This window comes from Oncorhynchus mykiss, chromosome 4 (genome assembly GCF_057628025.1).
Source record: "Oncorhynchus mykiss isolate SJ-2025 chromosome 4, ASM5762802v1, whole genome shotgun sequence".
Taxonomy (NCBI): domain Eukaryota; kingdom Metazoa; phylum Chordata; class Actinopteri; order Salmoniformes; family Salmonidae; genus Oncorhynchus; species Oncorhynchus mykiss.
The window spans coordinates 31,899,878-31,922,468 of NC_143025.1; the positions used below are offsets into that span (position 1 = coordinate 31,899,878).

General features: G+C 44.0%; 1 long non-coding RNA gene across 1 annotated transcript; it reads left to right on the plus strand.

The window, feature by feature from the left end:
* The first annotated feature begins 11,934 nt into the window (after positions 1-11,934).
* On the plus strand, positions 11,935-16,312 carry LOC149983985 (uncharacterized). The gene is made up of 2 exons (XR_016495592.1): positions 11,935-12,753; positions 15,757-16,312. It is a non-coding gene; the product is annotated as an uncharacterized LOC149983985 (long non-coding RNA).
* Positions 16,313-22,591: the final 6,279 nt, after the last annotated feature.

Genomic DNA, 22,591 nt, shown 5'->3' on the forward strand with positions numbered 1-22,591 from the left:
TTATTCTTTTTACGCTGTTTCATCGTTGGACACTACCTTGTACTGGAACAATTTTTTGGGGCGAAAGAACCTGTTTCGTGACAATACAAACGAAAAGGAACCACAACTACTGCCTCCGTTCTGTTCATTTCATAACTCCCGCCTGTGTTAGGGTGTTTCGGACTAGCTGATCCGTAACAACACCTATTGAAGTGGATTTAACAGGTGACATCAATAAGGGATCATAGCTTTCACCTGGTCAGTCAATGTCATGGAAGAGCAGATTGTTAGTAATGTTTTGTACACGCAATGTACATTTTACATTTGAAACTTTGTGATGTAAAAAAAAACGTTTTTCTATATTTGTTTTATTACATTACAGGTAGCTAGGTGAGACAACCACATAGTAGTAAGTACATTTTTCCTCAATAAATAAGTTATCAGCAAAGTCAGTGCTCATAGGAATGCGTTGGGGAGAGGCATTCACAATGGCTTTGAAGAGTTACTCAACAATGTGGTCATGGCAACCTTTCCAAATTCTAGATATTGTTTTGGAACATTCTGAACCTTGCAGTCTGGCCCTAGTCTCGCCAGCAAAATCATCCGCCAACCCTTACTCTACCAATACACAACTATCTTAACCCAGTGTCCAAAGAGGGGCCAGAAGTATACAGTATGGTGTCGTCTGCATAGAGGTGTACCAGAGAATCACCAGCAGCAAGAGCAACATCATTGATGTATACAGAGAAGAGAGTCGGCCCGAGGATTGAATCCTGTGGCACCCGCATAGAGACAGCCAGAGGTCCGGACAACAGGCCCTCCGATTTGACACACTGAACTCTACCAGAGAAGTAGTTTGTAAACCGGTGAGGCAATCATTTGAGAAACCAAGGCAGTCGAGTCTGCCAATAAGAATGTGGTGATTGACAGAGTCGAAAGCCTTAGCCAGGTCAATGAATATGGCTGCACAGTAATGTATTTTATCAATGGTGGTTATGATATCATTTAGGACCTTGAGCTTGGCTGAAGTGCACCCATGACCAGCTCTGAAACCAGATTGTATAGCAGAGAAGGTACGGTGGGATTCGGAATGGTCGGTAATCTGTTTGTTAACTTGGCTTTCGAAGACCTTAGAAAGACAGGGTAGGATAGATATAGGTCTGTGGCAGTTTGGGTCTAGAGTGTCACCTCTGAAGATCTTTCCAATCTTTGGGAATCTCAGACGATACGAAAGAGAGGTTGAACGGGCTAGCAACAATTCGGCAGATAATCTTAGAAAGAGAGGGTCCAGATTGTCTAGCCCGGCTGATTTGTAGGGGTCCAGATTTTGCAGCTCTTTCAGAACATCAGCTATCTGGATTTGGGTAAAGGAGAAATGGTGGGGGCTTTGGCGGGTTGCTGTGGAGGGTGCCGGGCAGTTGATCGGGGTAGGGGTAGCCAGGTGGAAAGCATGGCCAGCCATAGAGAAATGCTTATTATAATTCTCAATTTTAGTGGATTTAATCGGTGGTGACAGTGTTTCCTAGCCTCAGAGCAGTGGGCAGCTGGGAAGGGCTCTTATTCTCCATGGACTGTACAGTGTCCCAGAACTTTGAGTTAGTACTACAGGATGCAAATTTCTGTTTGAAAAAGCTAACCTTAGCTTTCCTAACTGCCTGCGTATATTTGTTCCTAACTTCCCTGAAAAGTTTCATATCACGGGGGCTATTTGATGCTAATGCAGAACGCCACAGGATGTTTTTGTGCTGGTCAAGGGCAGACAGGTCTGGAGTGAACCAAGGACTATATCTATTCCTAGTTCTACATTTTTTGAACGGGGCATGCTTATTTAAGATGGTGAGGAAGGCACTTTTAAAGAATAGCCAGGCATCATCTACTGACGGGATGAGGTCAATGTCATCCCAGGATACCCCGGCCAGGTCAATTAGAAAGGCCTGCTTGCAGAAGTGTTTTAGGGAGCGTTTGACAGTGATGAGCTAGCCGTTTCACATCTGTTACATCCTAGCAGTTAGAAGACCGGGTTAGCAAGCAAGTGGTTAGCAGGGGCTAGTAGTTAGCAGACCGGGGCAGGCAAGCTAGCAGTTAGTAGACCGGAGATAGCAAATTAGCCTTTGGGGGACGTCGCGATCGGGGTAAGTCTGTTTTTGCCTCATCGTGCAGTGACGTCGATACGCCAGTCGTAGAGTTAGTAGGGTTAAAGGTAGCTAGCAGTCCTAGCAGGTTAGCAGAATGGGTCTTCAGCGGGCGTCGCGCCTGAGGGGCCTTTTGGAATCCTCGGGCAGATTATGTTGGTATTACCGTCGTAGAGGATCCGCGGGGTTCCGTGCCCCGTAACGGCAGAAAAAGGGGTCCTGATATTGTAGCCCAGGAGTTAGCTGGGAGATGGTTCTAGCATGGGCTAGCCACAGGCTAGTTGGTGCTAGCTCCGGGATGGAAACATTAGCCAGGAGTAGTCAACCCTGGTTGTGGTTAGCTATCTGTGATGATCCAGATGAAAAGGTTCAGAGTTTGTGGTATGAATTCAGGGATATGGAGAGAAAAATAAGTCTGGTATGCTCTAGTATGAAACGCGTTGTAAGAACTGGCGAGAGCTTTCCGAGCTAAAGGTTAGCTGATGACTGTTAGCAGTGGTTAGCTGACTGGTAGCTAGTTAGCTAGCTAGTGAGATGCTATGATGTCATGGGTGTCATGGGTTGGTGAGAGCCGAAGAAGCATCTTAACCATGCTTGATTATTTCACAAGTCTGAAATCAAGCCCTGGCTGTTCCTACCAGTAGACATGTCTCCTATATCTTACAGTGCTATATTTTTTTCTACCCCATAGAAAAAGTATGCCCATTTAACTAGCCTCCAGACAAGCTTCAATGCCATACAACTCTCCTTCCGTGGCCTCCAACTGCTCTTAAACGCAGGGAAAACTAAATGCATGCCATTCAACCGATCACTGCCCGCACCTGCTCACCCGTCCAGCATCACTACTCTGGATGGCTCTGGCTTAGAATACGTGGACAACTAAAAATACCTAGGTGTCTGGTTAGACTGTAAACTCTCCTTCCAAACTCACATAGCCTCTCTGGGATCGTTCGGGACGCTAGCGTCCCACCTCGCCAACAGCCAGTGAAAGTGCAGGGCGCCAAATTCAAAACAACAGAAATCTCATAATTAAAATTACACAATTTTAAAGATACACTTCTCGTTAATCCAACCACAGTGTCCGATTTCAAAAAGGCTTTTCGGCGAAAGCAGAACATATCATTATGTTAGGTCAGCAACTAGTCACAGAAAGCATTCAGACATTTTCCAACCAAAGTGAGGAGCCACAAAAAGCAGAAATATAGATACAATCATTAACTAACCTTTGACGATCTTCATCAGATGACACTCCCAGGACTCAGTGTTACATAATACATGTATGTTTTGTTCGATCAAGTTCATATTTATATCCACAAACCTCAGTTTACATTGGCTCCATGTTCAGAAATGCCTCCAAAACATCTGGAGAAATTGCAGAGCCACATCAAATTACAGAAATACTCATCATAAACGTTGAGGAAAGATACATGTTTTACATAGAATTAAAGATAAACTTGTTATTAATGCAACTGCTGTGTCAGATTTCAAAATGCTTTACGGCAAAAGCACAATATTCAATAATGTTAGAACAGTGTTCAGCCACAAAAATAAGCCATACAGTTATCCGCCAAGTTGTGGAGTCAACAAAAGTCATAAATAGCATTATAAATCTTCACTTACCTATGCTGACCTTCTTCGGAATGCACTCCCAGGACTCCCACAAGAAATGTTTGTTTTGTTCGATTACGTCCATATTTATGTCCAAATACACACATTTTGTTTGCGCATTTAGTTCACTATTCCAAAGGCACAATGCGCGAGCGCAAAATCCAGACGAACAGTCAAAACCGTTCCATTACAGTTTGTAGAAAGATATCAAACGATGTTACAATCAATCTTTAGGGTATTTTATAATAAATCTTCAATAATATTCCAACCGGACAATAGCGTATTCATTACAGAGGAAAAAGAGGGAACAGCGTGACCGCGCAGTAAACAACTGATTGGCCACAGCCTAGTCCACTTGTTGAAACAGCTCTTATTCGACACCATTCCACAATAGAAGCCTCAAACAACTTTCTAAAGACTGTTGACATCTGCTGGAAGCCTTGGGAAGTGCAATCTGGCCCCATAGACACAGAATATTGGATAGGCAATCACTTAAATGAAACTACAAACCTCAGATTTCCCACTTCCTGGTTGGATTTGTCTCAGGTTTTCGCCTGCCATATGAGTTCTGTCATACTCACAGACATCATTCAAACAGTTTTAAACTTCAGAGTGTTTTCTATCCAATACTACTTATAATATGCATATATTAGCATCTGGGACAGAGTAGCAGGCAGTTTACTCTGGGGACCATATTCATCCAAGCTTCTCAATACTGCCCCCCTGTCACCAAGACGTTAAGCATCTCCAATCCTAAATTAAATCTAGAATTGGCTTCCTATATCGCAACAAAGCATCCTTCACTCATGCTGCCAAACATACCCTCGTAAAACTGACTATCCTACCGATCCTCGACTTCGGTGATGTAATCTATAAAATAGCCTCCAACACTCTACTCAACAAACTGGATGCAGTCTATCACAGTGCCATCTGTTTTGTCACCAAAGCCCCATACACTACCCACTATTGCGACCTGTACGCTCCTGTTGGTTGGCCCTCGCTTCATACTCGTCGCCAAACCCACTGGCTACAGGTTATCTACAAGTCTCTGCTAGGTAAAGCCCCACCTTATCTCAGCTCACTGGTCACCATAGCAGCACCCACTCGTAGCCCCCGCTCCAGCAGGTATATCTCACTGGACACCCCAAAGCCAATTCCTCCTTTGGTCGTCTTTCCTTCCAGGTCTCTGCTGCCAATGACTGGAATGAACTGCAAAAATCTCTGAAGCTGGAGACTCATATCTCCCTTACCAGCTTTAAGCACCAGATGTCAGAGCAGCTCACATATCACTGCACCTGTACATAGCCCATCTATCTACCTACCTCATCCCCACACAGTATTTAATTATTTATCTTGCTCCTTTTCACCCCAGTATCTCTATTTGCACATTCATCTTCTGCACATCTACCATTCCAGTTTTATTTGCTATATTGTAATTACTTCGCCACCTGCTCCTTTGCACCCCAGTATCTCTACTTACACATTCATCTTCTGTACATCTACCATTCCAGTGTTTAATTGCTATATTGTAATTACTTCGCCACCATGGCTTATGTATTGCCTTAAAACTCCCTTATCTTACCTCATTTGCACTCACTGTATACTGACTTTTTGTTTTCTTTTGTTCTACTGTATTATTGACTGTTTTTTTTCCATGTCGAACTCTGTGTTGTTGTATGTGTCAAATTGCTATGCTTTATCTTGGCCAGTTCGCAGTTGCAAATGAGAACTTGTTCTCAACTAACCTAACTGGTTAAATAAAGGTGAAATAAAATACCCTTCAACCTAAAGGTCAGCTTCTGCCTAGGTACGTGTGTCTGTATGTGGGTGCTTGCGTACATGCATGTGTGAGAATGTAAATTGTGCAATCTAGGCGGTTTCTTTTGATAATACCCAGTCTGCTTCATTGCCTCTCCTCTCCTACAGCAAATGAATTACTATTTGTAATAACAGCCACAGAGGACATCTGTGATGAGGAGTAATAAAAGCAACAATAGAGAGAGAGGGCAAAAAAAAACTCTCCCTTCTGCGCAGTCTTTTAATGGACTTGACTCAAGTTACATTTCTTCCTGCACAATAAGCAATTTTGCTCCAGTCGATAGAAGGCGGCACTAAATGGTTTACTTCCCTTGCAAGTAAATCATTAATTTTTGTGCTTGATATTAAGGCCTTTCCCTGAGAGCGTGTAGCCCGGGTCCTGGGTGATTACAAAGCAAACTCCTACAACCTCTCTCTGGAATCATATGGACCTCTGCACTAATTACCATCTCTCCTCTCTTTCTTGCCTCAGGAACCAGAAAATTACCCAGGTGTATTAAAGTATTGTATTTAAATGGTTGAATAAAACCAGTGGATATGTAAAGCAGAGCAACATAGGACCAACGAGAACATGGACGGAATCATGGAATCCAGAAATGACTCCTTAAGAGTCTATATACAGTGCCTTGCGAAAGTATTCGGCCCCCTTGAACTTTGCGACCTTTTGCCACATTTCAGGCTTCAAACATAAAGATATAAATCTGTATTTTTCTGTGAAGAATCAACAACAAGTGGGACACAATCATGAAGTGGAACGACATTTATTGGATATTTCAAACTTTTTTAACAAATCAAAAACTGAAAAATTGGGCGTGCAAAATTATTCAGCCCCTTTACTTTCAGTGCAGCAAACTCTCTCCAGAAGTTCAGTGAGGATCTCTGAATGATCAAATGTTGACCTAAATGACTAATGATGATAAATACAATCCACCTGTGTGTAATCAAGTCTCCGTATAAATGCACCTGCACTGTGATAGTCTCAGAGGTCCGTTAAAAGCGCGGAGAGCATCATGAAGAACAAGGAACACACCAGGCAGGTCCGAGATACTGTTGTGAAGAAGTTTAAAGCCGGATTTGGACACAAAAAGATTTCCCAAGCTTTAAACATCCCAAGGAGCACTGTGCAAGCGATAATATAGAAATGGAAGGAGTATCAGACCACTGCAAATCTACCAAGACCTGGCCGTCCCTCTAAACTTTCAGCTCATACAAGGAGAAGACTGATCAGAGATGCAGCCAAGAGGCCCATGATCACTCTGGATGAACTGCAGAGATCTACAGCTGAGGTGGGAGACTCTGTCCATAGGACAACAATCAGTCGTATATTGCACAAATCTGGCCTTTATGGAAGAGTGGCAAGAAGAAAGCCATTTCTTAAAGATATCCATAAAAAGTGTCGTTTAAAGTTTGCCACAAGCCACCTGGGAGACACACCAAACATGTGGAAGACAATTATTTGCCCGCTGTTTCGTTGATTGACTGAATTTTAGCCCAATGACCACTGATCGTCTTGAAATCTAGCTGGGTAGATAGCCAATGAGCTGAGGTAAATGGCAATAGGTCATGTTTATGTGTTGCAAGACCAACCCATGTAGTAAGCTCCGGCGTAAAGAGAGTAATTTGCTATTGAAGTTTCATACCGGAAGGAGCAACGCATATTACGCACAGCGTTGTTTAGCATATTCAGCTGTTTATATATCAATCATTGTGGCTACTAAGTCAGGGAAAGCTAAATCTAAGTCTAGATATACAGATGTACACACAATTTTAGAAGAAATTGATTGGGAAAGTGAGAGATATTGTTGTAGGACGATTCATTTAGCAATTCCCAAGTGGAAGAATATATTTTGAATGGCAGAGAGACATCGTTTTAGACTGGTAAGTTCTTCTCATGCTATTGCCCTTGTTTGAAATTAATAATATAAAATATTATTTGTGATTAATTTTTTATTTTTTTAGAAGCAATATATAAACATGTAATGTCATGAAATGTGTGATGCGTGTGTCTACCGCCCCACCCCAACCCACATTAAATAGCCTATTTGAGGCTGTTGAGGGGAGGGGAGGGCAGGCCCACAACAATGGCCAAAGTGAAATGGAGACAGTAGATGCAGCTGGTCTGTTGTAATATAATGAAGACAGTAGATCTAGCTGGTCTGTCATAATATATTCAACCTTATTACCCTCTTACAGCCACCGAGACGCCAGCGTCTCACCTAGCCAACAGGAAATGGAAATGCGTAGCGCCAAATGCTAATAGTACTCGCTAAAACTCAAACTTTCATTAAATCACACATGCAGGGTACTCAATTAAAGCCACACTCCTTGTGAATCTAGCCAACATGTCAGATTTTAAATATGTTTTTCGGCGAAAGCATGAGAAGCTATTATCTGATAGCATGCACCCCCCCCCCCGAAATACCTGAAGGAGGTGTAAACAAAATAATTAGCGTAGCCAGCGCTACACAAAACGCAGAAATAAAATATAAAAACATGCATTACCTTTGACGAGCTTCTTTGTTTGCACTCCAATATGTCCCATAAACATCACAATTGGTTCTTTTTTTCGATTAAATCCGTCCATGTATACCCAAAATGTCCATTTGTATAGCCCGTCTGATCCAGAAAAAAACAGCTTTCCAAAACGCAACGTCATTTTTTTAAATTCAAAAAGTTGCTTACAAACTTTGCCAAAAAATGTCAAACTACTTTTGTAATCCAACTTTAGGTATTTATAAACCTTAATAATCGATCAAATTGATGACGGGGCGATCTGTATTCAATAGCTGCAAGTCAACAAAGCATGGACGATTTTCTCTCTTTCATAACCATCCAGCGTGTACCCACTGACAGGAAGTGCCTATTCTTCATTTCACCAAGGATTAACTTCAACCCAATTCCCAAGACTGGCGACATCGTGTGGAAGCTGTATTTTCCCTTGCCATAGACAATACATTGAACTGGCGGAGGGATTTTTTTTTTTTTGACCAGTTTTTCCTCTGGGTTTTGCCTGCTACACACGTTCAGTTATAGTCACAGACATGATTTAACCAGTTTTATAAACTTCAGAGTGTTTTCTATCCACACATACTAATCATATACATATGCTATATTCCTGGCATGAGTAGCAGGACGTTGAAATTTTGCACGCTTTTTATCCAAAAGTTGAAAGAATGCGCCCAGATCTTTAACTTCTTGCGACTAGCAATCCCGGATCTGGGAGCGTAATCATAGCCTCAAACGAATTAGCATAATGCAGCGGACATAAATACCCCTAGAAACTTTTCCTGTTCATGAAAATTGCAAATGAAATACATTCAAACACAAGCTTAACCTTTTGTTAATCACACTAATCACACACAGCCAAACGTGAAGAACAAACGGGAGCTATTTCGCCTACAAAAATAATATTTTTGGAAAAAAGGAACATTTGCTATCTAACTGGGGGTCTCCTGAGTGAAAACATCCGAAGTTCTTCAAAGGTAAATGATTTAATTTGATTGCTTTTCTTATTTTCGTGAAAATGTTGCCTGCTGCCAGCAGAGCCTAGCATAGCATTATGCCATGATAAACTTACACAAATGCTTGTCTAGCGTTGGCTGTAAAGCTTATTTTGAAAATCTGAGATGACAGTGTGATTAACAAAAGGCTAAACTGTGTCTCAATATATTTCCTTTGTGATTTTCATGAATAGGAACATTTTCTAGGGGTATTTATGTCCGCTGCGTTATGCTAATTAGTTTGAGGCTATGATTACGCTCCCGGATCCGGGTTTGAGAGTCACAAGAAGAAGTGGATCTATAATTCCATGCATAACAATTGTATCTTTTATCAATGTTTATTATGAGTATTTCTGTAAATTGATGTGGCTCTCTGCAAAATCACCGGATGTTTTGAAATCAAAACATTACTGAACGTAACGCACCAATGTAAACTGAGATTTTTGGATATAAATATGAAATTTATCGAGCAAAACATACATGTATTGTCTAACATGAAGACCTATGAGTGTCATCTGATGATCATCAAAGGTTAGTGATTAATTTTATCTCTATTCCTGCTTTTTGTGACTCCTCCCTTTGGGTGGAAAAATGGCTGTGTGCTGACCTAACAATAATCATTTGGTGTGCTTTCAAAGCCTTTTTGAAATCGGACCCTATGGTGGGATTAATTAACAACAAGTTTGCCTTGAAAATGGTGTAAAATACTTGTATGTTTTAAGAATTTTAATTATGAGATTTCTGTTGTTTGAATTTGGCAGCCTGCACTTTGACTGGCTGTTGTCATATTCGTCCGGTTAGCGGGATTTCAGCTGTAAGAATTAAAGGAACAACCACTGTACTATACACCTCCTGTTTCTGCATCTGGGTAATATCATAAATTGTGATAGTACTAACTGGCCATGACTGACCCAGCAGACTCAGACCAGCTCTGAAACAAGGAGCCACCATTAGAAGACACGAGGAGTTGCTACAGAAATATATGGAAGGATTCCACACCGTGGCAGAAAGTAATGACCAAACCTTCTACACCTTATTGGAGCAATTCTGCAAGCTATCTAATAGGCAGCAAGCCACTACATTACCCACCCAGACTCTCAATAACCCTGCCACTAGCGGTGCTTCTCCCCTTCCTACCCTGTCTCTCCGAGAACCCCACTTACCTCATCTGGAGCGCTACACTCTGCCTGGCCGGTTCCCCTCTTTCCACTGGGATTCTCTGCCTCTAACACTATTACAGGGGCTGAGTCACTGGCTTACTGGGGCTCTCTCATACCGTCCCTGGGAGGGGTGTGTCACCTGAGTGGGTTGAGTCACTGATGTGGTCATCCTGTCTGGGTTGGTGCTCCCCCCTTGGGTTGTCTCGTGGCGGAGATTTTTGTGGGCTATACTCAGCCTTGTCTCAGGATGGTAAGTTGGTAATGGAAGATATCCCTCTAGTGGTGTGGGGGCTGTGCTTTGGCAAAGTGGGTGGGGTTATATCCTTCCTGTTTGGCCCTGTCCGGGGGTGTCCTCGGATGGGGCCACAGTGTCTCCTGACCCCTCCTTTCTCAGCCTCCAGTATTTATGCTGCAGTAGTTTATGGGTCAGGGGGCTAGGGTCAGTTTGTTATATCTGGAGTACTTCTCCTGTCCTATTCGGTGTCCTGTGTGAATTTAAGTGTGCTCTCTCTAATTCTTTCTCTTTTTCTTTCTCTCTCTCGGAGGACCTGAGCCCTAGGACCATGCCTCAGGACTACCTGACATGATGACTCCTTGCTGTCCCCAGTCCACCTGGCTGTGCTGCTGCTCCAGTTTCAACTGTTCTGCCTTATTATTATTGGACCATGCTGGTCATTTATGAACATTTGAACATCTTGGCCATGTTCTGTTATAATCTCCACCCGGCACAGCCAGAAGAGGACTGGCCACCCCACATAGCCTGGTTCCTCTCTAGGTTTCATCCTAGGTTTTGGCCTTTCTAGGGAGTTTTTCCTAGCCACCGTGCTTCTACACCTGCATTGCTTGCTGTTTGGGGTTTTAGGCTGGGTTTCTGTACAGCACTTTGAGATATCAGCTGATGTACGAAGGGCTATATAAATACATTTGATTTGATTTGATTTACACTGGGGATCCTAAAACAAGGCAGAGATTTTCTCTCCCAGTGCTTTCTCATCTTCGAACTGCAGCCCGCTTCGTTTCCTTCTGATCACTCAAAGATAGCTTATTTTATAACTCTGATGCTTGGGAGGGCGCTCACCTGGGCTACGGCGGTGTGGGATCAACAAACCGCCATGTGCCATAATCTAGGACGTTCGTAGCGGAGGTAAGGAAGGTGTTCGAATCTCTGATGCCCGGGAGAGAGGCGGCTCGGAAGCTACTGCAACCGAGTCAGAATTCCCGTAGTGTGGCTGACTACGCAGTTGGCAACCGAGAGTGCATGGAATCCGGAGTTCCTATTCGACACTTCCTTCATGGATTATCAAAGAGGATTAAATCTCGCAGCCCGGGAGCTACCCATGGACCTCGACCTTCTCATAGCCCTGATCATAAGGATTGATGGGCAGCTACGGGAACGCAGGAGGGAGAGGAAGTCTGTTCCCCACCACCCTCATTTGTCCTCAGATTTTCCCTCGCCTCTGAAGAATCCCGGTAGTCACTAACACCTACACTCCCAAGAGAATCCGAAGTTACCCGAGTTCCCTCAGGAATCATCGAGGACTGTCAACTCATCTCCTCTGGTGCCCATGCAACTTGAGCACGGCTAGATTATTATTATTAGACCCGTCAATAGGTACACTGGTGGGCCATACAGGGGGTTTCCCGTCTCCCTTTAATTGTACTCCTCTCCATGCAATCCTGTTGTGGGGTTACTGGTCTAAATCTCTCCGGGTGCTCCTGGACTCTGTGGTGCTGCGCTGGGGATCTCCATGCAACTCCTCGTTCCCATGGACGCCAGCACATTGAACGGGTGCTCTATTGGCAGGATCAATCACAGCACTATTCCTATCAACATGAGTGTGTCAGGGAATCACAGTGAGTCCATGCAGTTCCTGCTCATTGAATCTCCTCATGCATCCGTAGTTTTGACGGCCCAGCTCATGGTGCAGCATGTCTTCCCAATCCATTGATTTCTTGTCTACATGGTCTCCTACCGGGGTCTTCAGTTCTTGTCCAAGTTCTGGAAGGCATTCTGCACACTCATTGGGTCATTGGCCAGCCCGTCCTCCGGGTTCCACCCCCAGTCCAACAGCCAGTCGGGGTGAGCCAACCAAGACCTGGAGACGACTCTTCACTGCCTGGTCTCCACCAACCCCACAAGCTGGAGCCAGAAACTAGTGTGGGTTGAATACGCCCGCAACACCCTTCCTTGCTCTGCCACAGGTCTTTCGCCCTTTGAGTGTTCCCTGGGTTATCAGTCCCTGCTCTTCCCTGAGCAAGAGGTCAACCTACCCTCAGCCCAAATGTTTCCCACCGCTGTTGGCGTACCTGGATGAGATCTCTGGACCCCGGCCTCCTGCTATCGTCTCGGGCAGTGGGTATGGCTGTCTACGCGGGATCTGCCCCTCCGGGTGGAGTAAATTTTATCCACAATTTATTGTTCCATTCCTCATCTCTGAAGTCCTTAGCCAGTACCTGGTTGACTGGGATGGTTATGGCCCTGAGGAGAGGTGCTGGGTCCCTGATAGGAACATCCTGGACCCAACCCTCATTGTTGATTTACGCCGCCTGCACCAGGTATGTGCCCAACCAGGTACAGTGAGGCAAAAAAGTACTTAGTCAGCCACCAATTTGTGCAAGTTCTCCCACTTAAAAAGATGAGAGAGGCCTGTAATTTTCATCATAGGTATCTTCAACTATGACAGACAAAATTAGAAAAAAAATCCAGAAATTCACATAGTAGAATTTTAATGCATTTTTTTGCAAATTATGGTGGAAAAGAAATATTTGGTCAATAACAAAAGTTTCTCTCAATACTTTGTTATATACCCTTTGTTGGCAATGACAGAGGTCAAACGTTTTCTGTACGTCTTCATGTAGATCTCCTCTAGAGCAGTGATGTTTTGGGGCTGTTGCTGGGCAACACGGACTTTCAACTCCCTCCAAAGCTTTTCTAAGGGGTTGAGATCTGGAGACTGGCTAGAACACTCCAGGACCTTGAAATGCTTTTAACGAAGCCACTCCTTCGTTGCCCGGGCGGTGTGTTTGGGATCATTGTCTTGCTGAAAGACCCAGCCACGTTTCAACTTCAATGCCCTTGCTGATGGAAGGAGGTTTTCACTCAAAATCTCACGATACATGGCCCCATTCATTCTTTCCTTTACACGGATCAGTCATCCTGGTCCCTTTGCAGAAAAACAGCCCCAAAGCATGATGTTTCCACCCCCATGCTTCACAGTGGGTATGGTGTTCTTTGGATGCAACTCAGCTTTCTTTGTCCTCCAAACACGATGAGTTGAGTTTTTACCAAAAAGTTATATTTTGGTTTCATCTGACCATATGACATTCTCCCAATCTTTCTTTTGGATCATCCAAATGCTCTCTAGCAAACTTCAGACGGGCCTGGACATGTACTGGCTTCAGCAGGGGGACACGTCTGGCACTGCAGGACTTGAGTCCCTGGCGGCGTAGTGTGTTACTGATGGTAGGCTTTGTTACTTTGGTCCCAGCTCTCTGCAGGTCATTTACTAGGTCCCCCCCGAGTGGTTCTGGGATTTTTGCTCACCGTTCTTGTGATAATTTTGACCCCACGGGGTGAGATCTTGCGTGGAGCTCCAGATCGAGGGAGATTATCAGTGGTCTTGTATGTCTTCCATTTCCTAATAATTGCTCCCACAGGTGATTTCTTCAAACCAAGTGGCTTACCTATTGCAGATTCAGTCTTCCCAGCCTGGTGCAGGTCTCTAATTTTGTTTCTGGTGTCCTTTGACAGCTCTTTGGTCTTGGCCATAGTGGACTTTGGAGTGTGACTGTTTGAGGTTGTCTTTTATACTGATAACAAGTTCAAACAGGTGAAATTTATACAGGTAACGAGTGGAGGACAGAAGAAGTTACAGGTCTGTGAGAGCCAGAAATCTTTCTTGTTTGTAGGTGACCAAATACTTATTTTCCACCATAATTTACAAATAAATTCAATAAAAATCCTACAATGTGATTTTCTGGATTTTTGTGGGAGAACTTGCACAGGAGGTGCTGTTTTCTAGTCTTCCCGGTTCTGACCGTTCTGCCTGCCTTGACCCTGCCTGCCATTCTATACCTCATTGACTCGGCCCTGCCTGCCCTCGACCTGCCCTGGCCTGTCCCCTTGTATAATAAATGTTATGAGAACTGTACTATCCACCTCCTGTGTCTTCATCTGGGCCATATCCTGAGTCGCTACTGAGGGGTCAAGCCTTGACACACCTTCAACTTGTTTATTCAACCCCTATCGCGCCATCGACCGGCTAAGAAATATAATTACTAAGTAAGTGTTCAATTTAACACTGTGGGTGTTAAAATTCCAATCACAAATTTAATGTGTAGCGAGTAAGTCTTCCTCACATACTACTTTCAATTGTCATATTCGTAGTAAGGGTGTGACCCTTGTAAATGGTAGACTGCAAAATCAAATAATTTGTACTGTTGCAGAATATCTAAGAAACTGTTCATTCTAGGGAAGCTTTTTTAATTCAAAATTCAGCTTTAATTAGATTCAGTTGAACAAATCCATAAACTTATTGTTAGGTGAGGAGTCAGGGGACGGTAGGTAGCTATACACGTTCTCCTCAGAACAAACATGTCTAAGTCAATAACTCGCTACACACATCCCCACAATAACCTTAAAGAATACACTGTTTTCCTGCTCCAGCTCTACTCAGCCGCCTCAGCCCCCACTCCTCACAACAAAACACAACACCCTCACAAACTCCCCACTCCATCCGCTAAATCCACCCTCCTCCCCATACAGACAGATAGAGGCCCAGGTACCGGGTGTGGGTTCGGAAGCAGCAGGCGCAGTAACCAGTAATGACAGATATTCCTCTGTGGCCAGTCTAGGAGTGGGCAGCGCGCCCACAGCACCTGCTATGGAAGGGGGTGTTACGTCATAGTATGTTTCACCTGTAATAATGTTCCCCAGATGAGGAGTTGGAGTGCTGCAGTGTTTGGGAGAGAGGGGGTAGGTAGGGAGAGGAAGTAGGAAGAGGGGGAAGGGGATCTGTTTCAGCAGAGTTAGAGAGGTGTACGGTACAATGAGATCATCACTCCTACAATGCATTTTTAACCAGAGGAAATCACCCCAACTGACAGCGGCTTCTGAGTCGTATGGGCACACTATCCGAATGAAGAACAATGATATTGTTTCTCTTATTCATTTGTTCTCGGCACCCCATCTACCTCTCTCTTTCTGTCTCTCTGCCAACGCTGCAAATTCACACCATAGCCTACGTATTATTCCATTGCAGCATTAATATAAGAGCCAAGAAACTTTTGTTTTCTTGAATTATATCATCAACAAATGTACCTTTTGAGATAAAATGTGAAGGACACCATAAGGTCTGAGAATGCCCAAACCATTGGGACAATAGTGCCTCAGTGCATATAATTTTTCTCATCTGGACCTTATCACAGTGCCCTGATTGCTGCTGACAGAGCAGGCCTAGAATAAAGACGGACTTCATCGTGAAACTGTGTGTGTGTTTTGTGTGTGTGTGTGTACACACACTACTATCTATCTATCTATCTATCTATCTATCTACCCAGGTGCGGATGGCTGTGCCTGTCTCTAGAGAACAAGGTTTGGGCAGAACGAATATGAGGGAGAGGAGCGATAATAAAGATTCATCACTGCAGTTTGTCCTCAAGGCACAACTAATCTCAGGAGAGAGCGGGACATACTTACTGTGATGTTTGAAGACTTTCAGATGTTCGTTCAGAGTACCTCGGTAGACTCTCTAAGAGAATAACAGCTTTTCTATGGACTTCCAAAGCATGCATGCTCAGCATCTTCTCTGCAATAGCGTGGTATGGTTTTCTCTGGAACAAGGCTATTTCCTGATGCGAATAGTTTGGAAGGTAAAGCGTTTATTTGAAATCATTGGTAACAAAGATTATTTTCAACAGTCAAAAATTGCATCAGGTGAAGTGTGATTTGGCAAGCCAAATTCAACTCAACACAGGCTAATAAGTCCATCTATTTAGTCTGTTTGCAGTAAAAATCTATTTCCGGCAGCTCAAGGCATTTCTTTATGGTTTGCATGGTAGAATGAGTAGAAACTAGGATAGATGAATGTAATAAACAATAATCTTATGTTAATTATCTGGTTTGTTTGCCTTGTTGTTTTTAGCTGCATGGTACGCTGAGAGAAAACACTGGGAAGATGACTTGGATTCCAGTGAGCATGTCAACAAATACGCAGCATCTGTTGTTGTTGAGATTCCTCAACAGATTTCCAACAGTTGTCTTTTTCCAAAGGCAAACACATCCAACGACTCAAGAACAAATTCTGACTCAAGGACAGAAGTACCTGGTTCCTCTCTAGGTTTCTTCTAGGTCCCTGCCTTTCTATAGGGGTTTTCCTACCCACCGTGCTTCCGTATCTGCATTGATTTCTATTTGGAGTTTTTAGGCTAGGTATCTGTATAACACTTTTCAAATCAAATCAAATTTTATTTGTCACATACACATGGTTAGCAGATGTTAATGCGAGTGTAGCGAAATGCTTGTGCTTCTAGTTCCGACAATGCAGTAATAACCAACAAGTAATCTAACTAACAATTCCAAAACTACTGTCTTGTACACAGTGTAAGGGGATAAAGAATATGTACATAAGGATATATGAATGAGTGATGGTACAGAGCAGCATAGGCAAGAAACAGTAGATGGTATCGAGTACAGTATATACATATGAGATGAGTATGTAAACAAAGTGGCATAGTTAAAGTGGCTAGTGATACATGTATTACATAAGGATACAGTCGATGATATAGAGTACAGTATATACGTATGCATATGAGATGAATAATGTAGGGTAAGTAACATTATATAAGGTAGCATTGTTTAAAGTGGCTAGTGATATATTTACATCATTTCCCATCAATTCCCATTATTAAAGTGGCTGGAGTTGAGTCAGTGTCAGTGTGTTGGCAGCAGCCACTCAATGTTAGTGGTGGCTGTTTAACAGTCTGATGGCCTTGAGATAGAAGCTGTTTTTCAGTCTCTCGGTCCCAGCTTTGATGCACCTGTACTGACCTCGCCTTCTGGATGATAGCGGGGTGAACAGGCAGTGGCTCGGGTGGTTGATGTCCTTGATGATCTTTATGGCCTTCCTGTGACATCGGGTGGTGTAGGTGTCCTGGAGGGCAGGTAGTTTGCGCCCGGTGATGCGTTGTGCAGACCTCACCACCCTCTGGAGAGCCTTACGGTTGAGGGCGGAGCAGTTGCCGTACCAGGCGGTGATACAGCCCGCCAGGATGCTCTCGATTGTGCATCTGTAGAAGTTTGTGAGTGCTTTTGGTGACAAGCCGAATTTCTTCAGCCTCCTGAGGTTGAAGAGGCGCTGCTGCGCCTTCTTCACGATGCTGTCTGTGTGAGTGGACCAATTCAGTTTGTCTGTGATGTGTATGCCGAGGAACTTAAAACTTGCTACCCTCTCCACTACTGTTCCATCGATGTGGATAGGGGGGTGTTCCCTCTGCTGTTTCCTGAAGTCCACAATCATCTCCTTAGTTTTGTTGACGTTGAGTGTGAGGTTATTTTCCTGACACCACACTCCGAGGGCCCTCACCTCCTCCCTGTAGGCCGTCTCGTCGTTGTTGGTAATCAAGCCTACCACTGTTGTGTCGTCCGCAAACTTGATGATTGAGTTGGAGGCGTGCGTAAGCCACGCAGTCGTGGGTGAACAGGGAGTACAGGATAGGGCTCAGAACGCACCCTTGTGGGGCCCCAGTGTTGAGGATCAGCGGGGAGGAGATGTTGTTGCCTACCCTCACCACCTGGGGGCGGCCCGTCAGGAAGTCCAGTACCCAGTTGCACAGGGCGGGGTCGAGACCCAGGGCCTCGAGCTTGATGACGAGCTTGGAGGGTACTATGGTGTTGAATGCCGAGCTGTAGTCAAAGAACAGCATTCTCACATAGGTATTCCTCTTGTCCAGATGGGTCAGGGCGGTGTGCAGTGTGGTTGAGATTGCATCGTCTGTGGACCTATTTGGGCGGTAAGCAAATTGGAGTGGGTCTAGGGTGTCAGGTAGGGTGGAGGTGATATGGTCCTTGACTAGTCTCTCAAAGCACTTCATGATGACGGAAGTGAGTGCTACGGGGCGGTAGTCGTTTAGCTCAGTTACCTTAGCTTTCTTGGGAACAGGAACAATGGTGGCCCTCTTGAAGCATGTGGGAACAGCAGACTGGTATAGGGATTGATTGAATATGTCCGTAAACACACCGGCCAGCTGGTCTGCGCATGCTCTGAGGGCGCGGCTGGGGATGCCGTCTGGGCCTGCAGCCTTGCGAGGGTTAACACGTTTAAATGTCTTACTCACCTCGGCTGCAGTGAAGGAGAGACCGCATGTTTTCGTTGCAGGCCGTGTCAGTGGCACTGTATTGTCCTCAAAGCGGGCAAAAAAGTTTTTTAGTCTGCCTGGGAGCAGGACATCCTGGTCCGTGACTGGGCTGGATTTCTTCCTGTAGTCCGTGATTGACTGTAGACCCTGCCACATGCCTCTTGTGTCTGATCCGTTGAATTGAGATTCTACTTTGTCTCTGTACTGACGCTTAGCTTGTTTGATAGCCTTGCGGAGGGAATAGCTGCACTGTTTGTATTCGGTCATGTTACCAGACACCTTGCCCTGATTAAAAGCAGTGGTTCGCGCTTTCAGTTCCACGCGAATGCTGCCATCAATCCACGGTTTCTGGTTAGGGAATGTTTTAATCGTTGCTATGGGAACGACATCTTCAACGCACGTTCTAATGAACTCACACACCGAATCAGCGTATTCGTCAATGTTGTTGTCTGACGCAATACGAAACATGTCCCAGTCCACGTGGTGGAAGCAGTCTTGGAGTGTGGAGTCAGCTTGGTCGGACCAGCGTTGGACAGACCTCAGCGTGGGAGCCTCTCGTTTTAGTTTCTGTCTGTAGGCAGGGATCAACAAAATGGAGTCGTGGTCAGCTTTTCCGAAAGGGGGGCGGGGCAGGGCCTTATATGCGTTGCGGAAGTTAGAGTAACAATGATCCAAGGTCTTTCCACCCCTGGTTGCGCAATCGATATGCTGATAAAATTTAGGGAGTCTTGTTTTCAGATTAGCCTTGTTAAAATCCCCAGCTACAATGAATGCAGCCTCCGGATGAATGGTTTCCAGTTTGCAAAGAGTTAAATAAAGTTCGTTCAGAGCCATCGATGTGTCTGCTTGGGGGGGGGATGTATACGGCTGTGATTATAATCGAAGATAATTCTCTTGGTAGATAATGCGGTCTACATTTGATTGTGAGGAATTCTAAATCAGGTGAACAGAAGGATTTGAGTTCCTGTATGTTTCTTTCATCACACCATGTCGCGTTAGTCATAAGGCATACGCCCCCGCCCCTCTTCTTACCGGAAAGATGTTTGTTTCTGTCTGCGCGATGCGTGGAGAAACCCGTTGGCTGCACCGCTTCGGATAGAGTCTCTCCAGTGAGCCACGTTTCCGTGAAGCAAAGAACGTTACAGTCTCTGATGTCCCTCTGGAATGCTACCCTTGCTCGGATTTCATCAACCTTGTTGTCAAGAGACTGGACATTGGCAAGAAGAATGCTAGGGAGTGGTGCACAGTGTGCCCGTCTCCGGAGTCTGACCAGAAGACCGCCTCGTTTCCCTCTTTTTCGGAGTTGTTTTTTTTTTGGGTCGCTGCATGGAATCCACTCCGTTGTCCTGTTTGTAAGGCAGAACACAGGATCCGCGTCGCGAAAAACATATTCTTGGTAGTACTGATGGTGAGTTGATGCCGATCTTATATTCAGTAGTTCTTCTCGACTGTATGTAATGAAACCTAAGATGACCTGGGGTACTAATGTAAGAAATAACACGTAAAAAAACAAAAAACTGCATAGTTTCCTAGGAACGCGAAGCGAGGCGGTCTCTGTCGGATCTCTGTCGGCGCCGGAAGTTTTGACAACTGCTGATGTACAAAGGGCTTTATAAAATACATTTAATTGATTGATAAGGCTCAGTAGTAAGTGTGACATTTACATACAGTAATGTATACTGCTGGAACAGGTAGGATACGGGTCTATAAGACTGCCGTAGTTATCCATTCTTCCATAGTGATGCTCCCTGACAACTGTTTTGCCCCACCTGAAGGGATATGGAAATGGGACCTGAAAGGTAGTGTTTTCTTTACAGCATGTGCAATTTCAGAAGGCGAAGGTGCCCAGATATTGACATATGTCCAGGCGAGTCAGGCAAAAATTTCAGCTGGGTAAATGAATAGATTTAACCTCTACAGGATCGGTGCCACCACCCTCCCCGCAGGACGGTTGAGCTAACGTGCACTAATGTGATTAGCATGAGGTTGTAAGTAACAGCAACATTTCCCAGGACATTTCCACAAACTCAGTGTTTCCTTTCAAATGGTATCAAGAATATGCATACCCTTGCTTTTGGTCCTGAGCTACAGGCAGTTCAATTTGGGTAAGTCATTTTAGGTGAAAATTGAAAAAAGGGTATGACCCTTAAAAGGATTTAATCAGCTTCTTTAAATGCCACACCTGTCAGTTGGAAGGACTATCTTGGCAAAGGAGAAATGCTCTCTAACAGGGATGTAAACAAATGTGTGCACAACATTTGAGAGAAATAAGCTTTTTGTTCAAATGGAACATTTCTGGGATATTTTATTTCAGTGTATGAAACATGGGACCTACACTTTACATGTTGTGTTTATATTTTTGTTCAGTGTAAATAATCGTTACCTTTAGTTGTCACTGTATTAGACTAAGCGTAAACATTAACTTGCTCGACCATGCTATAGGTCATTTCACTTTTTGTTACATGCAATATGTTTGTGGACATCACTAGACAGGTGTTGCTCATGTGATGAAACAAAGTTGTGGTTTAATTTTTTCTGCCACTGTGTCTTCTTATCGTCTCGGCCTCAGTTCATATGCCTTGACACCTTGATATATAGGCCTAACAGGTTATAGAGCAATTATCACCACACAGGTTGTAATATGGCTATTTTTTCCTGGTTTTGCTTTCACAGTGAATTTACACACAGACCGCTAAGATCAACTTTTTATACCACCACCAAGCAAGGTTCTCGCCACTCACCTTCCCACAATCCCCTGCACATTTCTCTGCGTGTCTTCATTGAAAATTGATCTGAGCAGAACTTCTCCTGACAAATTAGTTGTTGTTGAAAACCTTATGTTACACTACACCAAGGGCTTCTCTCCCCAGGTGGACATCAGAAAGCTGAGGAAAGGTATAAACCTTACGTGTGATTTGGCCTATACCGTTTACAGAAGTACAGAGAGATCCTTGATGAAAACCTGCTCCAAGAGTGCTCAGGACCTCAGACTGGGGCGAAGGTTCACCTTCCAACAGGACAACAACCCTAAGCACACAGCCAAGACAATGCAGGGTTAGGCTTTGGGACAAGTCTCTGAATGTCCTTGAGTGGCCCAGCCAGAGCCCGGCCTTGAACCCGATCAAACATCTCTGGAGACCTGAAAATAGCTGTGCAGCGATTCTCTCTATCCAACCTGACAGAGCATGAGAAGATCTGCAGAGAAGAATGGGAGAAACTTCCCAAATACAGGTGTTCCAAGCTTGTAGCGTCATACTCAAGAAGACTCAAGGCTGTAATCGCTGCCAAAGGTGCTTCAACAAAGTACTGAGTAAAAGGTCAGAATACTTATGTAAATGTTATATTTCCGTTTTTTTTAGACATTTGCAAATAAAATGTAAACCTGTTTTTTCTTTGTCATTATGGGATATTCTGTTGAGGGAAAACAACAATTTAATCATTTTTAGAATAAGGCTGTAACAAAATGTGGAAAAAGTCCAGGGGTCTGAATATTTACCAAATATTGTTGGTTCTAATATGGTTCTAATGCTGGATTCTGATTGGTTAAAACAGAATTCAAGCCAGTGTCTATTCCACAAATTACCACTGGCTAAATCTTTGAAGCTGAAATTCCTACATGTATTTACTCTGTTCCATCTGACTGTGCAATCTTCTGTCTCATCAGCTCAACCAAGAAATGTATATACTACACTGTAAAAAGCATCTAGACATTATCCCTTATTTTAGTCTAGCCTTTGGTTTTCATGGCAACCGGAACAATAGAACGAATGACCAGACGGTTTGGTTAGCTAACCTCGATTTGTGTGGGGACTATATTTCAAGGAAGGATGAAATAGTATGACTAAATTAATCCAAAAAATGTATTTTTATGAAAATATGCTAAACATTATTTGTATATGTTGGTAACCCTTGGTATAAAAGTGATAATGACCTCGAAGCCCATGTTTGGAGGACGGTTTACCGGCACTCGACTAAACAACACCCATGCCAATATATCCACCAAACACTGGCTTCTCTTGCAGTATCACTTAAGTGATCA